General features: G+C 38.2%; 1 pseudogene; it reads left to right on the plus strand.

Moving 5' to 3' along the window:
* Positions 1 to 10948: 10948 nt before the first annotated feature.
* LOC119536879 lies at positions 10949 to 11882 on the plus strand (annotated as a pseudogene).
* The last annotated feature ends 10379 nt before the right edge of the window (positions 11883 to 22261 follow it).

The raw sequence follows: 22261 nt of genomic DNA on the forward strand, positions 1-22261 counted from the left end.
GTTGGAGCTGGGCTGAGCTATATTCACTCACTCCAGGAATGCTGCTTTCTCCCACAGCAAGGTCTTGTAGCTCAGCCTGCTGTAGGGGGAGGGGTGTCCCAGTGCAGTTCCTCGGTTTTTACTTACAGAATTCATGCCACAATCTCAGCCCTTCCACCCAATCCAGGTTGGTGTATGATGTGTGGACAATCATGATTGTCCAGCAGCAATTGTTTCAGATTATTTACTAGTTGTTCCTGGTTGCTTATTAGTTGCTCCAGGGGACTAACTAAATTCTGCTTCTCTCTATGCTGCCACCTTGCCCCTCCCCACCAGTCCACTTTTGAACACTTTCTTTAAAGCATTAAGAATAAAAAACAAAAGTAAAAAAAAACACCCAAGTCATCCCTCTATCACACTCCAATATTCATTTCATCCCTGTCACCATTTTTCTACTTATCCATCCATACCCTGGGTAAAGGGAGTGTGAGCCACAAGGTTTTCACCATCACACTGTCACCCCTTGTAAGCTACATTGCTATGCAATCTTCTTCAAGAGTCAAGGCTACAGGGTTGCAGTTTGATAGTTTCAGGTATTTACTTCTAGCTATTCCAGTACATTAAAACCTAGAAACGGATGTCTTTATAGTGCATAAGAATGCACACCAGAGTGACCTCTCAACTCCATTTGGAATCTCTCAGCCATTGTAACTTTATTTTGTTTCATTCCACATCTGAGCAACAAAAAGGCACTCAGGGGGAGACTCTTAGGCATAGTTATAAGCAATTTTAACCTCTCCTTTGCAGCAATGAGCCTCATGAGGGCAAGCCCCAAGATAGAGGGTTTGGCAAACCAAACCATCAGTCCTCAATGTTTATGAGAACATCAGCAACAATCCAAGTGAGGAAGTGCTGAAGAAGGGGCACTTCCCAAATATGGGTCCGTTGCTCGGTGCAGCTAATAGAAGTCACAATGAACCTGCCTGAAGATGAAAAGATGGTTTATTATGCTGGCGGAAAGCAGGGAAAACTTTCCAAAATCTGCTTTCCCTGAAGTGTTTCTCCAGTTGGGTTTTATCTCCAGGTTCAGAGACAAAGAAAGATAATCATGCAATGAGTGATAGAAAAAAAGGCATCTCTATCTAGGAGGTTTGAGGCAGTCTGCCAGTGATTCTTCAATTGGCTAAATCCATTAGAGACAAAAGGAGTCAATTTAGTTATTTCCTATTTTTCTGTTTTCTTCAGGAGCCAGGTGGCAAGGTGCAGACTTTATATTTACATATCATGTAACAGGTTTGCAGAACTTGAGTAATTAGTTATCTCATGTTTTCCTGTCTTTTCCAGGAGCCAGGAGACATTTACATATGTTTGCAGACTTTACATTTAAAAATTGCTCCTTTGTGAGAATAGGAGCTTCCATTGTATCCTGTCTCTTGCTTTGAAGGTTACGTTTCACAATTTCTTGCTTTCTTGCTTGCTTACAGTTGAAGATTATACTTTAAAAGTCACTGTTACAGTCCAACACTTCTGCATTTTCTCCCCAGCTCATATATATATATATATATATATTATATATATATATATATATTATATATATATATATATATTCACTTTTATTCACATTTATTGAGATATATTCACATACCATATAGTCATCCATGGTGTACAATGAACTGTTCACAGTACCATCTTATAGTTGTGCATTCAATTAATTTCTGAACATTTTCCTTACACCAGAAAGAATCAGAATCAGAATAAAAAATAAAAATAAAAAAAGAACACCCAAATTACCCCCCCCATCCCGACATATTTTTCATTTAGGTTTTGTCCCCATTTTTCTACTCATCCATCCATACACTGGATAAAGAGAATATGCTCCACAGGGTTTTCACAATCACACTGTCACCCCTTGTAAGCTACATTGCTATATAATCATCTTCAAGAGTCAAGGCTACTGGGTTGGAGTTTGGTAGTTTCAGGTATTTACTTCTAGCTATTCCAATATATTAAACCTAAAAAGTGTTACCTATATCGTGCATAAGAATGTCCACCAGAGTGACCTCTAGACTCCATTTGAAATCTCTTAGCCACTGAAGCTTTATTTCATTTCATTTCACATCCCCCTTTTGGTCAAGATGTTCTCAATCCCATGATGCTGGGCCCAGATTCATCCCTGGGAGTCATATCCTGCATTGCCAGGGAGATTTACACCCCTGGGAGTCAGATCCCATGTAGGGGGGAGGGCAGTGAGATCACCCACCAAGGTGACTTAGTTAGAGAGAGAGGGCCATATCTGAGCAACAAAGAGGCACTCAGGGGGAGACTCTGAGGCACTATTACAAGCAGGTTTAGTCTCTCCTTGCAGCAACAAGCTTCTTAGGGGCCAGCTCCCAGACAGAGAGCTCAACACATCAAGCCATCCGTCCCCAATGTTTGTGAGAACATCAGCAACAATCCAGGTGAGAAGTCCAACACCTCTGCATCCTCCCCCAGCTCTTCCAGGGGGCCCCAAATATATATTTTTATTCTCCACTCAAATTACTTTAAGATGTATTGCTATTTCATTTTAATCTATACAGACCTACCATAGCTCACTTCCTATTCAAAGTTCCATGTAATTATAGTGTTTGAACAAACTGTAGAAGTTATATTGTTTAGAAAATATAGATCCTACACCAAATAAACATCTCTTCCCTTGGTCTCACATGGAAGTTGAAGTTTGAACACAGTCAGTTTCAGCCTTTACCCTTTGGCCCGATTTACTCTAGTCTTAACCAGATCTGCTTTATTCATATCTCTAATTGAAGTCTGGGATCTATTTCAGCTTTTTTTTTTAACAGTTGCTGTATGCATTAATACTGATATTTATATCTGCTGAGCTCTAGCTCTGAGTTTCAGGTGTAACACAGATACCCAGTGTTCCAGAGACCAATCAGGATATACATTAACGGATCAACATCTCAGAGTTTGGAGATAGCCATTACAATTCAGGAATAGATTTGACTGCTGTAAGAGCTTACAATCTAGGGACCATTACAATAATCATTTCCCTGTTAGCCTGTGCTCTAAGATTTAATTCTGAGTTTGCACATTGTAGTTAGCCCATATTGGTGAAACATTATAGTGTTTGCTTTGGTTTCTGGTGTACTTCACTCAACATGCTGCATACAGGATCCATTCACCTCGTTGAGTGTCTCACAGCTTCACTACTTCTCGTAGTTGCTCAATATTCCATTGTATGCATACACCACAGTTCACCATTCTGTTCCTCCTGCACATATATTTTTATTCTCTGCCTGAATTACTCTGGGATATGTCACTATTCCACACGAATCTGTGCAAACCTACCAGATCTCACTTCCTGTTCAAAGTTCCATGTAATGGTGTTTGAACAAGCTGACTGTACAAGTTAAATTGTTTAGTGTGCTACAGAAAATACAAATCCTGCCCCAGATAACCATCTCTTCCCTTTGTCTCACATGGAAGTTGAAGTTTTAAAACACAGTATCATCCTTTCACCTTTTTGCCCAATTTGCCCTAGTCCTAACCAGATGTGCTTCATTCATATCTCTAATTGAATTCCAGACCCTTTTTCAGCTTTTTAAACAGTTGCTGTATGCATGAATACTGACTTTCATATCTGCCAAGTTCTAGCTCTGAGTTTCAGGTGTCACATGGATACCCAAAGTTCCAGAGACTGGTCAGGTCATATGCAAAGGGATCAACATCTTGGAATCTGGAGATAGCCATTACAGTTCAGGAATAGATATGACTGCTGTAAGAGCTTACAGTCTAGGGACTATTACAATGAATATTCCCCCGACAAGCTGTGCTCTAAGATTCAGTACGAAGTTTATACATTGCAGTTAGTCCATATTGGTGAGGCATTATAGTGTTTGCCTTTGTTTCTGGCATATTTCACTCAAAATGCTGTCTACAGGATCCATTCACATTGTTGCATGTCTCATAGCTTCACTCCTTCACACAGTTACACAATATTCCACTGTATGCATACACCACTGCTCACCATTCTTTTCTTCAGTTGATGTACCCTTAGGCCACCTCCACCCATTGCAAATCATGAGTACTTTCTCCATAAATGCCAGTGTGCAAATGTCCACCCATGTCTCTGCTCTCAGATCTTCCATGCATATACCCCATAATGAGGTTGCAGGACCTTATGGCCCCCACACACTTAGTTTCTTGTGGAACCATCACACCGTCCTCCAGAAAGTCTACAACAGTAAATAGGAACATTCATCTCTCCATGTTTTATCCAACACTTCTTTCCCTATTGATATTTTTGCCTACAATTTTATAGAGATATATTCACATACCATGCAATTATTCACAGTGTACAATCAGTTGTTCATGGTATCATCATATAGTTGTGTATTTATCACTACAGTCACACTTGAGCATATTGATTACTACAAAAAAGTGTTTTTTAAACAAATAATAAAAAAGATAGTAAAAAGAAAAATAAAATATCATACAATACAATATAATAGTAAGGTCAGACAACACCACTACTACCAAGAATCCCATATCCCACCCCTCCCGCCCCATATCCCCTCTCATACACATTTAGCTTTGGTATATTGCCTTTGCTACATTCAACAGAAGCATATTACAATGTTACTGTTGACCACAGACTCCAGTTTGCTCTGATTATGTTTTCTCCCCAGTACCATTCCTCTTTCAACACCCTGCATGGTTGACCTTCATTTGCTCTCCCACATGCAAAAACATTCCCACATTTGTGCATTTAATCACAATCATCAACCACTCCAACTTTTGCCAAGTTACACAGTCCCAGTCCCATTGTCAATTTTTACCTCTGGTGTCATACATGACCCCAGCCACCTCTCTAAACTTCACTCACAGACATCTTTGCTCAGGGCACAATTGCTTTTGAGAATGCAAATACTGATTTAAATGTTATTCTTTTTACAGAAAGAAGTATAGTAATGCAATTATACAAATATTTATATTGCAGCATGTCACCTTGAAGTTGATTTTCTGTGAAAACTTTTCAGCCAAAATCTTTTCTATATGGAATATTTGGTCTAATAAATCTAAGGAAGAAAGATTTTTAAACTTGAGTTAATTGGTATTTGTTATAGGAAGCTACAACTGTTCAAATATTCTGGTAGAAAGCTGCATTTGTTCACCTATTGTTATAAATTCAATTTGTCATAAGACATTGATTGTATTGCTGAACTTTGTGAAGATTAACCTATTGTCTACACCCTTGCTTCTCTAGTTCTAGCATATACTTTATAATTAGAAAGGCATCCATACACATTCTTCATGAATTTATTTTGCATGTAAAATAAACAAGTGACTATCAATTTATACTTTAATAAATATTAATGTATAAGAATGCTCATAGAAGCTTTTATTCATGACAGATATAAACAGGAATGGCCATCAACAAAACAATGGATAAAAAGCAATTGTGTGTGCCTAAGAGCCTCCTCCCATATGCTTCTTTGTTGCTCAGATGTGGCCCTCTCTCTCTAGCTAAGCCAACTTGAAAGGTGAAATCACTGCCCTCCCCCCTACATGGGATCAGACACCCAGGGGAGTGAATCTCCCTGGCAACGTGGAATATGACTCCCAGGGAGGAATGTAGACCTGGCATCGTGGGATGGAGAACATCTTCTTGACCAAAAGGGGGATGTGAAAGTAAATGAAATAAGCTTCAGTGGCAGCGAGATTCCAAAAGGGGCCGAGAGGTCACTCTGGTGAGCACTCTTACGCACAATTTAGACAACCGTTTTTAGGTTCTAAAGAATTGGGGTAGCTGGTGGTGGATACCTGAAACTATCAAACTACAACCCAGAACCCATGAATCTCGAAGACAATTGTATAAAAATGTAGCTTATGAGGGGTGACAATGGGATTGGGAAAGCCATAAGGACCACACTCCACTTTGTCTAGTTTATGGATGGATGAGTAGAAAAATAGGGGAAGGAAACAAACAAACAAACAGACAAAGGTACCCAGTGTTCTTTTTTACTTCAATTGCTCTTTTTCGCTTTAATTATTAATCTTGTTATTTTTGGGTGTGTGCTAATGAAGGTGTCAGGGATTGATTTAGGTGATGAATGTACAACTATGTAATGGTACTGTGAACAATTGAATGTACGATTTGTTTTGTATGACTGCGTGGTATGTGAATATATCACAATGAAATGAAGATAAACAAAAAAAATAGAAGATGGATGATAGGGAGGGAGGGAGGGAGGGAAAGAAATAGCGATGTGACAGCATGTTAAAGTTGGTGGATTGAGCTATTGGGGAAGGGGGTCAGGGTATGATGGAATTCTGTGTATGGGGATAGTATTGTTTTTGCAACTATTCATATAACTTTGAATTTATTTCAAAATAAAAAAAGAAAAAAGAAAAAAAAAGCAGTTGTGGTATATTCATTACAGTGGAATACTACTTGGCAAATAAAAGGATCAAACTATTGCAACCTGAAATATGGATGAATCTTCAGAACTTTATGTTGAACAAAAGAAGCCAGACACAAAGGGTTCATGTTCCCTAATTCCATTTATAGAAGTTCAAGAGAAGGTTAAACTAATTTATGATAATAGAAGTAAGATCTGTGATTGACTGCCGGGAGAGAGGATTGCCTGGAAGGGGTCATGAGTGAAGTTTCTAGGGTGATTGAAATACTCTACATCTTGGTTGGGCTGTTGGTTATACAGATGTATACATTTGTCAAAATTCATTGGATAATACACTGAAGGTCTGTGCATTTCAGTGACTGTAAACCATACCTAAATTACAAGACAACACCTAGTTGGGGTGGGAAGCCACAAAGAAGTGAGCACCTTACCTAAAAGTGCTCAGAATACCCAAAATGGTGTCCAGCATAGATGCTTTATTTACTGGTGCCAAGATCCCTGGTGTTCCCCAACACTTGTTTTCTCCTTACTTTCATCTGGAACAAAAATTACATTACCCAGTGTTCCAGTTTGCTAATTCTGCCTTTTTGCAAATCACCAGAAATGGATAAGTTTTATAAAGAGGGTTTATTTGGTTACAAAGTTACTATCTTAAGGCCATAAAGTGTCCAAGGTAAGTTATCAACAATCAGGTACCTTCACTGGAGGATGGCCACTGGCATCTGGAAAACCTGTTAGCTGGGAAGGCACATGGCTGGCAACGGCTCCAGAGTACTGGTTTCAAAATGGTTTCCTTCTAGGATGTTCCTCTCTAGGCTGCAGTTCCTCAAAAATGTCACTCTTAGTTGTTCTTGGGACATTTATCCTCTCTTAGCTTCTCTAGAGCAAAACTTTGCTTTCAAAGGCCATCTCCACAATGTTGCTCTGTAAGCTGCAGCTCTTCTCGCAGCTCCTGGGTGTTCTTCAAAGTGTTCCTCTTGGCTGTAGAAAGCTTGCTCCTTTTGTCTAAGCTTATATAGTGCACTAGTAAACTAATCAAGGCCCACACTGAATGGGCAGAGACACAACTCCATGGAAATTATCTAATCAGAGATATCAGCTACAGATGGGTGGGTCACATCTCCATGGAAACGCTCAAAGATTAACAATCTAATCAACACTAACACATCTGCCCACACAAGATTGCACCAAAGATAATGGTGTACTGGGGGACATAATACATTCAAACTGGCACACCCAGCCTCCCTTGCAACTTGAAAGGAAATGACATGCAGCTTTTTCCTCCTTCCTCCTTCCTGATACTGACCTCATTGTGGCCAATAAGAATAAGAATGAGAGAAATTGTTATGGGGAGTTTCTGGGGAAATATTTCCCCAAATAACAAGACAGTCATACCCTTCCCTTACGTGAGGATATGATGCCTGGAGATGCTGTGTCCATCTTGAAGCCATGAGTGGAGAGCAAGAGAATTGAAGAGGCAGCAACCCAATGGGCTAGCATCAGAGAATTCACAAACCAACCCTTGAAACACTGGCCTCCAAACTTCTTATTGAACTTGCATGCCTCACAAGTTCATTTCTTCTTGCAGTCACTCAATATTCCATTGTATGTGTACACCACAGTTTGCCCTTCAGTTCATCAGTCAATGTATCCTTAGCCCACCTCCATCCATTGCAGGTGGGTGAATATTGCCTCCATAAACAGCAGTGTGCAAATGTTATTCATGTCCCTGCTTTCACTTCTTCCAAGTATACACCCAATAACAAGGTTGTTGGCTCATATGGTAACCCTATACTTAGCCTCCTGTGGAAGCACTACACTGCCCTCCAGAAGGGCTGCAGCATTCTACTTCCCTACCAACAGTGAATAGGTACATCCCTCTCTCACATTCTCTCCAGCATTTGTATCTTTCTGTTTATTTTTTTAACAGTTTTATTCACACACCATACAATCCTTCCTGGTTAAACAATCAATGGTTACTGGTACAATCACAGGGTTATGCATTCATCACCAAAATCTTTATGAAGACATTTCCATTTCTTCCACCAAGACAGAAGATGAGGAAAAAAATGAAGAATAAAAAATAAGAAATAAAATAAATTAAAAAGGAGAAGCAACAATAATTCTATGGATCCCATACCCCTCTCTTATATCCCCCCTAAGTAAAATTTAGCTTTTGTATATTGCCTTTGTTGCATTTCATGGAAGTATATTACAATGTTACTATTAACTGTAGAATCTCATTTCCATTGATTATATTTCTCTATATACCATCCAATTTTCAACTCCTTGCAATGTTGACATTCATTTGTTCTCCTTCATGTAAAAACATTCTTATATTTGTACATTTAATCACTATCATTGTCCTCTCTAGGTTTCACTAAGTTATACAGTCCCAATCCTTATCTTCTATCTTTCCTTCTAATGTCATATATGCTCCTAGTCTTCATCTTTCAACCATACTCATGGTCAGCTTTGTTCAGTTTCCTTAAAATATTGTGCTACCATCAAGTAGTATTGTGCTATCCATTTCTGGATCTTTACAATCCAGCCTATTGGACATACTGTGCTCCTCAGCATCAAATGCTCAAACATTTTGGTTATTAATAATAACATTTATTTCAAAGTATGTACTATTCTATGCACTGTATAAGTGCTTTACATGCATTATTTCACTTAATTTCACAACAAACCTGTGATCTTATCATTATCTCTCCTGTTTTATATAGGAGGAAAGAGAAGCACAGAGAAGTGAATGATGTTGCCTAAGGTTACACAGCAGTGGAGCGAGATTTGAATTCCAGCAGCCCTACCACAGAGCCTGCGCTCTAAGCACCACCCTACACTATTTCTAGGTACAGAACATATAAGTCAAGGGTTATAAATAACTATGCCCTTTCAATAAAATTCAAAGGTATATTTATTTCCCTACACAAACACATAAATCTCATCTGCATTTGAACTCAATCTATTTTTTAATCCGCTAGAGAAATTAAGGAAAATTTTATACAAATTAGCCTGAGAGATTATTCAGAGACCAGAAGAGGACCACATAAGGTCTAGTTCATCTGTGCTTCATCCAGGAACAGTGGGGAATATGTGATAGCCTTGCTGCTTGCAAACTGCCTTTTCCTTTTCTGTCACCTCTGCCTCTTCTGTATTAATTCCTCTCCCAGATGTCCCTCCTCACTCCCATTCTCACTATCTCTTCCACTAGCAAATACCTCCTCTGTCCCCACAATGCTGCCTTAATTAGAAGCATAGACAGAGAAGTGACCAGCATGTAAAAGCCTCAATCAGCCTGTGAGCAAATGAACTAAACTGCTGGACTCTGAACCAGACTGTAATGATAGAATGTGGACAGTGAGATCATACAATATTCAATATTTGTCCTACTGTGTCTGGTATATTTCATTCACTCAGCATAATATCTTCAAAGTTCATCCATGTTGTTGCTTGTATCAAACTTCACTCCTTTTGATGGAGGAATAATATTCCATTTTAGGTATATACCACATTTTGTTATCCATTCATTGGATGTTGGACACTTGGGTTGCTTTCATCTTTTGGCAATTGTGAATATGCCACTATGAACATCAGTGTGCAAATAATTGTTTGAGTCCTTGCTTTCAGCTCTTCTGGGTAAAGACCTAGTATGATGATTGCTGGATCATATGGTAATTCTATAGTTAGCTTCCTGAGGAACTGCTACACTCTTTTCCAGTGCAGCTGTACCATTTTACATTCCCCCCAGCAATGAATGAGTACTCCTATTTCTCCCATCCTCTCCAACACTTGTAATTCTTTTTTTCATTCTAGTGGGTGTAAAATGATTTCACATTGTGATTTTATTTGTATTTCCCTAATAGATAGTGATGCAAAGCACCTTTGCATGTGCTTTTTAGTCATTTGTATGTCCTCTTTAGAAAAATGTTTATTGAAAACTTTCACCCATTTTTTTTAATTGGGTTGTTTGTTTTTTATTGTTGAGTTGTAGTATTTCCTTATATATTCTGGATATTAAACTCTTATCGTACATGTGGCTTCCACATATTTTCTCCAATGGAGTAGGTTGTCTTTTCACTTTCATGGTAAAGTCGTTTGATACACAGAAGTTTTTAATTGTGATGACTTGCTATTTAGCTATTTTTTCTTTTGTAGCTTGTGGCTGGATATAAAGTCTAAGAAACCATTGCCTAATACAAGTTCCTGAAGAGGTTTCCCTACATTTTCTTCTAGGAGTTTTATTTTCCTGATTCTTGTGTTTTGGTCTTTGATTCATTTTGAGTTAATTTTTGTACATGGTGTGAGATATGGGTCTTCTTTCATTCTTTTGTATACGGATGTCCAGTTTTCCAGCACCATGTGTTGAAGAGACTGTTCTTTCCCAGTTGAGTGGACTTGGCAGCCTTGTCAGAAATCAACTGGCCAGCTGGGAGTTGAAGTTTCTGAAGAAGGACTCGTGAGTGGCACAAAGACCACTCCAAAAGGCTTCCAGAGCATGGTTCTTGCATTCCTCACCAACTTTTTGGTTTGAAGCACCAAAAATGCCATCTGAAATGTTGCCAACATTTATTGAGATTTCCAATGCTGAAAGAAAGCAAAACTTAAATAAAGATCAAGAGGAGAGCCAGAAGCAAAAATTAGGTGAATGGTTTGACCCAATATCTAAACAACAAATGAAGAAGCTTATAAAACAGAAACAATGCGAAGAACAATAAGAACTCTACAAACAAAAGCAGAAAGAAAAATGCAAAAGAAAAAAACTTGAGTAACAATGTCAGCTGGAATCAAACTCAGATTGAAATGACAGAAAACATGTTTGAAGAGATGTTGTTCACAGCACATTTTGCCTAACTGAATGTAGTTTTGATGACTTGATGGTATTAAACGACATTAAGAAACTTCATAAGCAGATTCAACAATGTTATGCAGAAAACCATTGTGCATTGCATCTTGTGCAGTTTTACTTGACAAGCCATGGAGGACAGTTGACAAATGTCAAAAATGGGTTAACTGAAAGGATATCTACATCAAACCAGAGCACTATAGTGAACTCATAAAGAAAGAAGACCTGATTTATCTTACATCTGATTCACCTAACGTACTGAATGAATTAGATGAATCAAAGGCCTGTGTGATTGGAGAATTAGTAGATCACAATCATCACAAGGGGCACACACATAAACAAGCATCAGATCATGGAATTGATCGTGCACAGCTCTCCCTTGGAAATTTTGTTAAGATGAATAGTCAAAAAGTTTTGGCAGTTAATCATGTGTTTGAGATTATTCTGGAATACCTGAAATAAGAGACTGGCAAGAAGCATTTTTTACTATCTTACCCCAATGGAAAGGAGCTGTGCCTACAGACAAAGCCTGTGAATGTTCATATGACAAGAAATCTGCCAGGGTAGAAGATGGATTGGGCAGTGATTCCAGTGAAGAGGAATATAGCACAAATTTGGGGGCCTATTTCTAACCTCTCAATTTGGTTCCATTTGATGATACATCTATCTTTATGCCAGTACCATGCTGTTCTGACTGCTGTAGCTTTGTAATGTGCTTTAAAATCAGGAAGTGTGAGTCCTCCAATTTTATTCTTCTTTTTCAAGATGTTTTTGTCTATTTGGGGCCCATTACCCTACCAAATACATATGATAATTGGCTTTTCCATTTCTGCAAAGTATGATGTTTGGATTTTTATTGGGATTGTGTTGAATCTGTCAATTTCAAGTCAAATCCTAATTTGGGTAGCTATCTTAACAATATGTAGTCTTTGAATCCATGAACATAGAAAGTCCTTCCATTTATTTAGGTCTTCTATGATTTCTTTTTACAATGTTTTGTAGTTTTCTGCATACAGGGCTTTTATATCCTTGGTTAAATATATTCCTAGACATTTGATTCTTTCAGTTGCTATTGTAAATGGAATTTTTATCTTGATTTCCTCCTCAGATTGCTCAGTACTTAGTGTATAGAAGCACTACTGATTTTTGCATGTTGATCTAGTACCCTTCTCTTTGCTGATCTTGTTTAATTGCTCTAGTTGCTCTCTTTGTGTGGCATTCTGTATAAAGGGTCATGTCATCTCCAAAGAATGAAAGTGTTACTTCTTACTTTCCAATTTGGATGTGTTTTATTTCTTTTTTCTTGCCTTATTGCTCTGGAAAGAACTTCTAGTACAATGGTGAATAACAGCAGTGATCAAGAGCATCCTTGTCTTGTTCCATGTCTTAGAGGAAAGCTTTCAGTCTCTACCATTGAATACAGAGGCAGCTATTAGGTTTTCATATATGCCATTTATCATATTGAGGAATTTTCCTTTTATTCTTATTTTTCTAAATGTTTTTATCAAGAAAGGATGCTGGGAGAACCTAAGATGGCGACTAGGTGAGACAGGGCAATAAAAAACCTCCTAGAAAAATACTAGGTAAAAGCCAGAAAGTGATCCAGAACACCAGTTCCAGCAATGCACCAGCTGGACAAGGTCTGCTAAATGCACAAGGACCATGCACTTGGTGAAACTGGGAGTCTGCATTCTGAAATGAGTGTGTAAGCCGCTGAATATACAGCAGCCACGCTGTGGTATGGGGAAACCGAGGGTTGGCATTTGGAGGTGGGCTAGTTCTTTTTTTAAAAAAAACAAAAGTGGCTGCAGACACAGCAGCAAAAACCACACAGTGAAGCGTGGCAGGAATGGGCTGTGCGAACACCTCAGTTTCTGGCATGAAAGATAGCCTTTCACACACCCACTGCTCATTGTCTCAGAGCAAGGAAGGCAGAGGCTAGCCAAAAGGGGAAAAAAGCCATGCCCCTTGCAGTCATCTTCCCAGTGGGCTGGGAACACTCCTGCCCAGCACGGGGGCTTCAGCCCAGAGCCGTGCCAAGAAACCCGGTGTGATGGGGGTGTTTCCCGAGTCACCTGCACACACCACAGTGTCGGGCATGGACAATAGCCTTTCACACACCCACAGCTAATTGTCCCGGAGCTGGGAAGGTGGAGCTGTGTGAAAAGGAGGAAATTGGCACGCCCCATACGGCCATCCTTACAGCAGGCTGGGAACACACCTACATGGCCTGGTGGCCCAGAACTTCCCTTGAGGGATGGCATGCACTTGTGACATAGTACAACCTTCCCTCAGCAGAGGCCCTAGAAGGGCAAAGCTTGGAAGAGGAACCCACTCAGAAATCCCAGGAACCATACGCCAGTACCAAAACTTGTGGGTCAGTGGCAGAGACGATCTGTGGCGAGACTGAAATGAAGGTTTAGACTCTTGCAACAGCCTTAAATCTCCAGGAACACCTAGGAGGTTTGATTATTAAAGCTGCCCTCCATCCCTAACTGCTCAGACACACGACCCACATTCAGGGCAGATAGCACCAACAACACACCCAAACTTGGTGCACCAATTGGACCCCACAGGAAGCAGACCCCCACAAACCTTAAAGACAAAGTTGGGGAGAATTGGCTTGAGAATAATAGGTGACTCACGGATGCCATCTGCTGGTTAGTTAGAGAAAGTGTACATCAGCAAGCTGTAGATCTGACAAATTAGAGATTCATCTTTGGATAATCCTACATATCCTAAAAGAACCCTATCAAGTTAAGCAAATGCCAAGAGGCCAAAAACAACAGAAAATTCTAAAGCATATGAAAAAACCAGATGATGTGGATAACCCAAACCCAAACACCCAAATCAAAAGAACAGAGGAGACACAGTACTTGGAGCAATTAATCAAAGAACTAAAGACAAAAAATGAGAGCATGGCACAGGATATAAAGGACATGAAGAACAGCATGGCACAGGATATAAAGGACATGAAGAAGACCCTAGAAGGGCATAAAGAAGAAATTGCAAGAGTAGATAATGAAATAGATGACCTTATGGAAATAAAAGAAACTGTTGACCAAATTAAAAAGATTCTGGATACTCATAGTACAAGACTAGTGGAAGCTGAACAATGAATCAGCAACCTCAAAGATCACAGAATGGAAAATGAAAGAACAAAAGAAAGAATGGGGAAAAAATTGAAAAACTCAAAATGGATCTCAGGGATATGATAGATAAAATAAAACTTCCAAATATAAGACTCATTGATGTCCCAGTAGGGGAAGAGAAGGGTAAAGGTCTAGAAAGTGTATTCAAAGAAATTGTTGGGGAAAATTTCCCAAACCTTCTACACAATATAAATACACAAAGCATAAGTACCCAGCAAACTCCAAATAGAATAAATCCAAATAAACCCACTCCAAGACATATTCTGATCAGACTGTCAAATACTGAAGAGAAGGAGCAAGTTCTGAAAGCAGCAAGAGAAAAGCAATTCAACACATACAAAGGAAACAGCATAAGACTAACTTGTGATTACTCAGTGGCCACGATGGAGGCGAGAAGGCAGTGGCATGACATACTTAGAATCCTGAGAGAGAAAAATTTCCAACCAAGAATACTTTATCCAGCAAAGCTCTCCTTCAAATTTGAGTGAGAGCTTAAATTTTTCACAGACAAACAAGTGCTGAGAGATTTTGCTAATAAAAGACCTGCCCTACTTGAGATACTAAAGGGAGCCCTACAGACAGAGAAATAAAGAAAGGAGAGAGAGATACGGAGAAGGGTTCAGTACTAAAGAGATTCAATATTGGTTCCATAAAGGACATTAAGGTGTGGGGGGAGGAATATATCTGACAAACATAAACGAAAGGATAGGATGGTTGATTCAAGAAATGCCTTCACAGTAATAACACTGAATGTAAATGGATTAAACTCCCCAATCAAAAGATAAAGATTGGCAGAATGGATCAAAAAATATGAACCATCAATATGTTGCATACAAGAGACTCATCTTAGACACAGGGACACCAAGAAATTGAAAGTGAAAGGATGGAAAAAAATATTTCATGCAATCTACAGCCAAAAGAAAGCAGGAGTAGCAATATTAATCTCAGATAAAATAGACTTGAAATGTACAGATGTTAGGAGAGACAAAGAAGGCCACTACATACTAATGAAAGGGGCAATTCAACAAGAAGAAATAACAATCATAAATTTTTACGCACCCAATCAAGGTGCCACAAAATACATGAGACAAACACTGGCAAAAGTAAAGGATGCAACGGATGTTTCCACAGTAATTGTGGGAGACTTCAACACATCACTCTCTCCTGTAGACAGATCAACCAGACAGAGGACCAATAAGGAAATTGAAAACCTAAACAATCTGATAAATGAATTGGATTTAACAGACATATATAGAACATCAAATCCCAAATCACCAAGATACACATTCTCTAGTGATCACAGAATTTTTTCCAGAATAGACCATACGCTGGGACATAAAACAAGCCTCAATAAATTTAAAAAATTGAAATTATTCAAAGCACATTCTCTGACCACAATGGAATACAAATAGAAGTCAATAACCATCAGTGACTTAGAAAATTCACAAACACCTGGAGGTTAAACAACACATTCATAAAATAAATAGTTTATAATGTAGAATGTAGGGGAACTAGTGATAGAGAGCAATTAATGAAGGGGGAATGATAACCCAATAAGAACAGATAAGCTATTGTGGGTAAATTTAACATTCTGGGAATTCCCAGGAATGACTTTGGTTTGTTAATTTCTGATGGGTATGGTAGGAACAAATTCACAGAAATATTGCGATATATTAGGTTATTTTCTTGGGGTAGAGTAGGAACATGTTGGAAGTAAAGTAGTTATTTTACATTGGTTGTCTTTTTCTTACTCCTTTGTTATGGTTTGTTTGAAATGCTTTTTTATTGCATATATTTTTAAAAACAATTTTTATATAGTTAATTTTAAAAAAAGTTAATTAAGAGTTAATGGCAATCAATGCAATATATGATACTGGAGTGGATCTAAGAATGGAGGAGAAAAGCTCAAAGGGAGCATAATGAAAAATTGGAACATAGTATTTAAGCTTTATATCCATATTAATTTTATTGAATTAATGGAAGTTAAGTTAATGACATAAGTGATTATCCTTGTTCATAGGAAATGTACATGGAAGTGTTATGAGTTCAAGGAGTATGATATATGTAGCCTGCTCTCAAATGATCAGAAGATGATAAATGTGTAGATAATTGACAGAAAGATAATAGATATAGTTGAAAGAAAGAGGGGGGAGGGAAGGAGAGAGGAAGGAAGGAAGGAAGGAGGGAAGGAAGGAAGCGGAAAGAAAGGTACTGCAAAGGTAGCAAAATATTGGTAGATATGGATATCTGGGGGTGGCGGGAGGTGTTGGAGTTCACTGTATGGGGTTTGTATTATATTTGCAATTGTCCTATATGTTTGAAATTATTTCAAAATAAAAATTAAAAAAAAGGATGCTGGATTTTGTCAAATGCCTTTTCTGTGTAAATTGAGATGAGCATGTGGTTTTTCCCTTTCATTTGTTAATGTGTATTATATTAATTGATTAGATGTTATGTTAAACCAACCTTACACAACTGGGAAGAAACCCACCCAATCATGGTGTACAATTCTTTTAATGTGCTGTAGGATTTGACTTGAAATTATTTTGTGGAATTTTTGCATCTATATTCATGAGAGAAATTGTTCTGTAGTTTTCTTTCCTTCTAGTATCTTTAGTGGGCTTTGGTTTATGGTGATGTTGGCTTCATATAATGAGTTAGGGAGTGTTCCCTTGTCTTCAATATTCTGGAAGAGTTTGAGCAATATTGATATTAATTATTCTTGGAATGATTGGTAGAATAAACCTGTGAAGACATCTGGTCCTAGGCTTACATTGTTGGGAGGTTTTTGATGACAGATTCAATCTCTTAACTTGTAATTAGTCTGTTGTGATCTATTTATTCTAGAGTCAGTGTAGGTTGTCTGTGTGATTCTAGGATTTTGTCCATTTCATCTAGATGGTCTAATTTTAGTTTTCCATCTAGAAGTCCTTTATATACTTGGTTAAATTTATTCCCAGATGTATAATTCTTTTTGTTATTGTAAATGGAATTTCTTCTTGATGTCTTTATCTGATTGTTTATTACTAGTGTGTGGCAACCCTAAAGAATTTTGCAGGTTGATCTTGTACCCAGACATTTTGATAAATTCCTTTGTAGCCCTAGAAGCTTTGTTGTGTGAACTTTACAGAATTTTCTATATGTATAGCATTGTCTCATCTGCAAATAGGGAAAATTTTACTTCTCCCTGTTCAATCTGAATGCCTTTTATTTCATTTTCTTGTCTTAATGCTCTGTCCAGATCTTCTGTTACAATGTTGAATAACAGCAGGGAGAGTGGGCCTCCTTATCTTGTTTATGATCTTAGAGAAAATTTCAGGCTTTCACCATTGAGTATGATATTAGCTGTGGGTTTTTCATATAAGCCCTTCATCATACTAAGGAAATTCCTTCTATTTCTAGTTTTTTCAATTTTTTTTTTTTTTTTTTTCTGTAACAAGAATGGCTACTGAATTTTGAAAACTGATTTTCTGCATCAATTGAGATGATCATGTGGTCTTCTTCCTTCATATTATTTATGTGGTGTATGACATTATTTGATTTTCTTATGTTAATCACACTTACATAATTGGAATTAATCCCACTTGACCATGATGTATAATTCTTCTAATGTGCTGTTAGATCTGTCTGCTAGTGTTTTGTTGAGCATTGTTTCATCAATATTTATGAGAGAAATTAGTATGCAATTTTCTTTTTGTGTGTGATATCTTTATTTGGGTTTGGTATTAGGGTGATGTTGGCCTCATAGAATGAGTAGGAAGTGTTCCCTCCCTCTAGTTTTTTGGAAGAGTTTGAGTAGGATTGGTGTTAATTATTCTTTGAATTATCTCTGGGGGAGAGGTTGGTCTGTTGTCCCTTGGGGTCCATGTGAAGACCCACCTGGGCAGGGGGAAGGGTACAAGTGATAAAAACACACTCTCCTTTGAGAAGGAGCAGGAAAGAGGCCTGGGCACACAATCCTATATAAATAACTAAATGTCTTCTGATTCAGGGGGAGGGACACTTTAATCCACCACACAAGAACCAGGAAAGATAAAAGTCAGATCCTAGCTGCCATAACAAAAAATGATAATATATTAAGAATGCTTAGATGAGCTCATCAGTAGATTTGACACAGAAGGTAAAGAATAAGTTATCTCAAGATACATCAATAAAAATTACCACCTGAAGAAAAAAAGAAAAAGAAAAAGACTGGGAACAAAAACTGCAGAGCAGAGTCTTCAGGAGCTCTAGGAAAATATAAGGACATTTAGGGGACTTATGTCTTCAGAGTCTAATGATTGAAGTGTAGAATGTTAGAGTGAGAAGGGACACGGAAGATAATCTAGTTCAGTCATATCATGTTATGGCTGTGGAACATCAAACAGAGAGGAGAAGGGACTTGCCTAAATTCCCCCAGCTGGCAGCCCTGCCCCAGACCACTCCTGTCTTTTTCTTCCTTTCAGTGTCCTACTCTCATTATGACTCAGAATACTGGGGTGAAACCTCTCCTAATGTCATATCTTTAGCTTCCCTCTCTCAGGGGGTAACTACTGGATGTTTACAACTTCTCAAACGTCTCTAATTGAATTAATTGGAGCACAGTTTGAAATTTTTCCTTACTCAGTTTCTTGGCAAAGTTTCACACTAGAGATGAAAGACTCCATGGGGAATTTGGTACCCTGATCACAGCATATGGCTCAGTTTATTTTAAATAGTTCAAGTGGGGTTACTATTCTAAAAAACAAGATCTAAAAATCACTCATTAGTTGCTTCCTGTAGAGTTTTTATGTTTCTAAACATTAGATCCAAAGATTGCACATGGGACAGATTTCCTGAATCCTTCCCTTTATAATTTATCCATACCACCATTGGTTGTTCTGTCTAAATATCACAGGACCCATGGAATTTTGTTGTGTGGAAGCAAGGCTTTCAGTGGGTATTGGCAATAGCAATCAGAAAATAAGAGTAACTAGAAAGGAAGCTCAGTATCATGGAAACAACTCTTGCTTGTGCATAAATGAGTTTGAACATCTGCCAATAACTGGCTGTGTGACTTTGAGAATTCACTTAACCTTTCTGGCCCTTTGTGGCTTCATCTGTAAACAGAGGAATTTCAATTAATTGATCTCCAATTTTCCTTACAGCTCTAAAGTTTCATTGAGTCAACCTGGTGGTTTAGCTGAGATGAAGTGTTGAGCCCACTGGGAAGCTTCCATGAAGACCAAGGAGCCTGGTGGAAGAGTCTTGTTCTATGAGGCCCCATGTGCTCCAGGCCATCTCCCTTCATTGTTTCAGCCCAAGGCATCCCCCTGAGTGATGCATCCTTACAACAGAGGGTGAAGGCTTTGCTGAAGGTGAGGTAAAGAGCCTTCATGTTCAATTCCTTGCTCTAAGGCTGAATAGGACTCAAACAAGATTCCTGATCTAAAGGCAAGTAATTCCTCTTCCAGAAGGATTTTCCAGGCTAACTGAGTGTAAGTGGTTCCAAATCACTGTGTAATTTAGGGGAAGACACTTTCCCTCTCTGAGCCTCAGTTTCTGACTCTGTAAAAGTGTAAAAGGAGAGGACTTGGCAGAATGACTTCTAAAGTATCTTTCATCACTCACATTCTATGATTCCATGCAGTACCAATTGGGGGTCCCATGTGAGAAGAAGGAAGGAGATCCTTGTGAAATGAATTTGACCTCAGAGTAATAGGTCTACTCAGCTCTCATGTTATTATTTTGTCCTTTAAAATTTTTACTATTAAGGATCTATGGTAGAGGATGAAATTATACCCAGTTAGAGTTCACCCAGTCATTTTCCCACCTAGACTTTTACATCCTTAGTGACTTTCAATCTATGATCTTAGGGTAAGAGTTTTATGTGTGGTGATCTTAGGGGAGACAGGAGGTAGTTTGTAACTAACTGTGTCTCTCTTCAGCAATAGTGAAAGAGAAACCAATAGAAATGTAACAAAATACTAGGAAGTCTGAACAAATAATAGCCACATTTTATTGAGAGCTTCCTATTCTCCATGCCATCCTGTTAAGTGCTTTATGTATTTTACCTCACATAAATTCTTGCAACAAACAAGTCTAATGTGAATTGTAAACCCTTCAAAAAATATGAACCTGCATTCCATAGGACATATGATATTTGGTGGGATGTGAATAGGTGCTGAGTGCAGTGCCCACCACCTTAAACACTACTCTAGGCTGTTCTGTGAGAGGGTGAGAGAACTTTGCCAGGTGCCTTATTTTGTTTTCCTCAGTACTTCAGCTTTGTGCACCCAAAACTGTCCTTCCACTAAAAGCAGGTCACATGTCCTCTGGAATTCCTCACCTCTCTCCTCTTACTATGATCCCATGAATCCATCTGCTTGATATAATTGTCTTAATTTCCACAATTAATTTTTTGTTTTCCTTTTTTTTTTTTAAAAAAAAAAAAAAACATCTTCATGTAGGCCTTTATGGTAATGTACTTAATATGAAGATTCAATATGATGTTTCTGTGTGTGCAAGACATTTGGCATTTCAAGTGAGCATTGGACAATTTCTGCCCAAGGAAACCAGGATGATACAGAGGAAAATGATGTGTACTGTGAAATGGAATAATTATTTTGAGATTCTATCACCTTGGCTTATGGCAAGTAATCTATGAAGCAGAAAAAAAAAATGCTTCAATGTATCTTCTCTGGCTTGACCCAGTGCAGTAAAATGTTAACTTTAAAAATAATGATCTACATTGTTTATAGCTTTACATGGTGAGAAGGAGCCTCGTCAGCATTTCATGAGGTCAGCACGGACTGAAAGGAAAATATAGACAGAGAGCTTTAAGGAATCCATTTATTTCTTATCAATCTACTGGTTAATTCTTTCATCTTCAAGCAGGAGTAAATATACACACATACACACATGTATATAACTATATATCTATATGTCTATGTATCTATATATCTATATATATAGATACAGATAGGAGAGAGAGAGACAGACAGAGAGAGAGAGAGAGAACCCACTGGGAGAAGGTAGGACTTAGGTGTTTAGGGAGTTAAAGTGCAGACTCTGCTCATGAATACAAACAGATAACACAAAAAATCATTTCAAGTGATACAACTAGAAATAAGGTGTGATGTTTTGTGTTTCCAAAGAAACACAAATATATAGAAGAACTTCTCAGGTTTAGATTCAAATTGAAGCCAGTTAATATTTATCAAGCATTTACCATGTGTGTAGCCCATGCAAAGATGAATAAAGTAGGTAAGGGAGACAGAGAAATACTAATTATAGTAATCATATTAAATATGCCATAGAATGCCATATATTGCATGAAGGAGAATTGGCTGTGAGTGGAGTGATAGGTGATGTTTAACCTGAACACTAAAGGAATAAAAGCAAGGTGAGCACACCCAGTGGAGGGCAAAACCTCAGCAAAGGCATGGAGGTGTGAGAGCAAGTCGGGAGAATGAGACTTCTGTTCAAAGTGGACGGAGTATATGTAGAGGAGTGAAGACAATTAAATCTGGAAAGATGAGCAAGGTCTTACATGCCATGCTAATGATATAGGACTTCATCTTGTAGGCAACAGAAATGCATGGATGGATCAGATTTGCATTTTAGAAGTATATAATAAACAGTTTACATTTATTAAGGATTATGATGAGCTGAACACTGTGTGCCTTATTGCGTTGAACAGAATGATCACTTCATTTAATTTCCAGAGTTGAGTGCAGAGTTAAATGGATGAGAGTTGAAGCAATCAGGGAAGGCTTCATAAACAATGGGCATGACTGACTGGGTAGAATTAGGATAGAGAGCAGAGATAATGGGCTCATCAGGTAATGTGAAAAATAAGAGGGATGCTCTTTTGCTGGGAAAGAACTTGTATTCATGAG

The sequence above is a fragment of the Choloepus didactylus genome, chromosome 6, assembly GCF_015220235.1.
Source record: "Choloepus didactylus isolate mChoDid1 chromosome 6, mChoDid1.pri, whole genome shotgun sequence".
NCBI classification, from domain to species: Eukaryota; Metazoa; Chordata; class Mammalia; order Pilosa; family Megalonychidae; genus Choloepus; species Choloepus didactylus.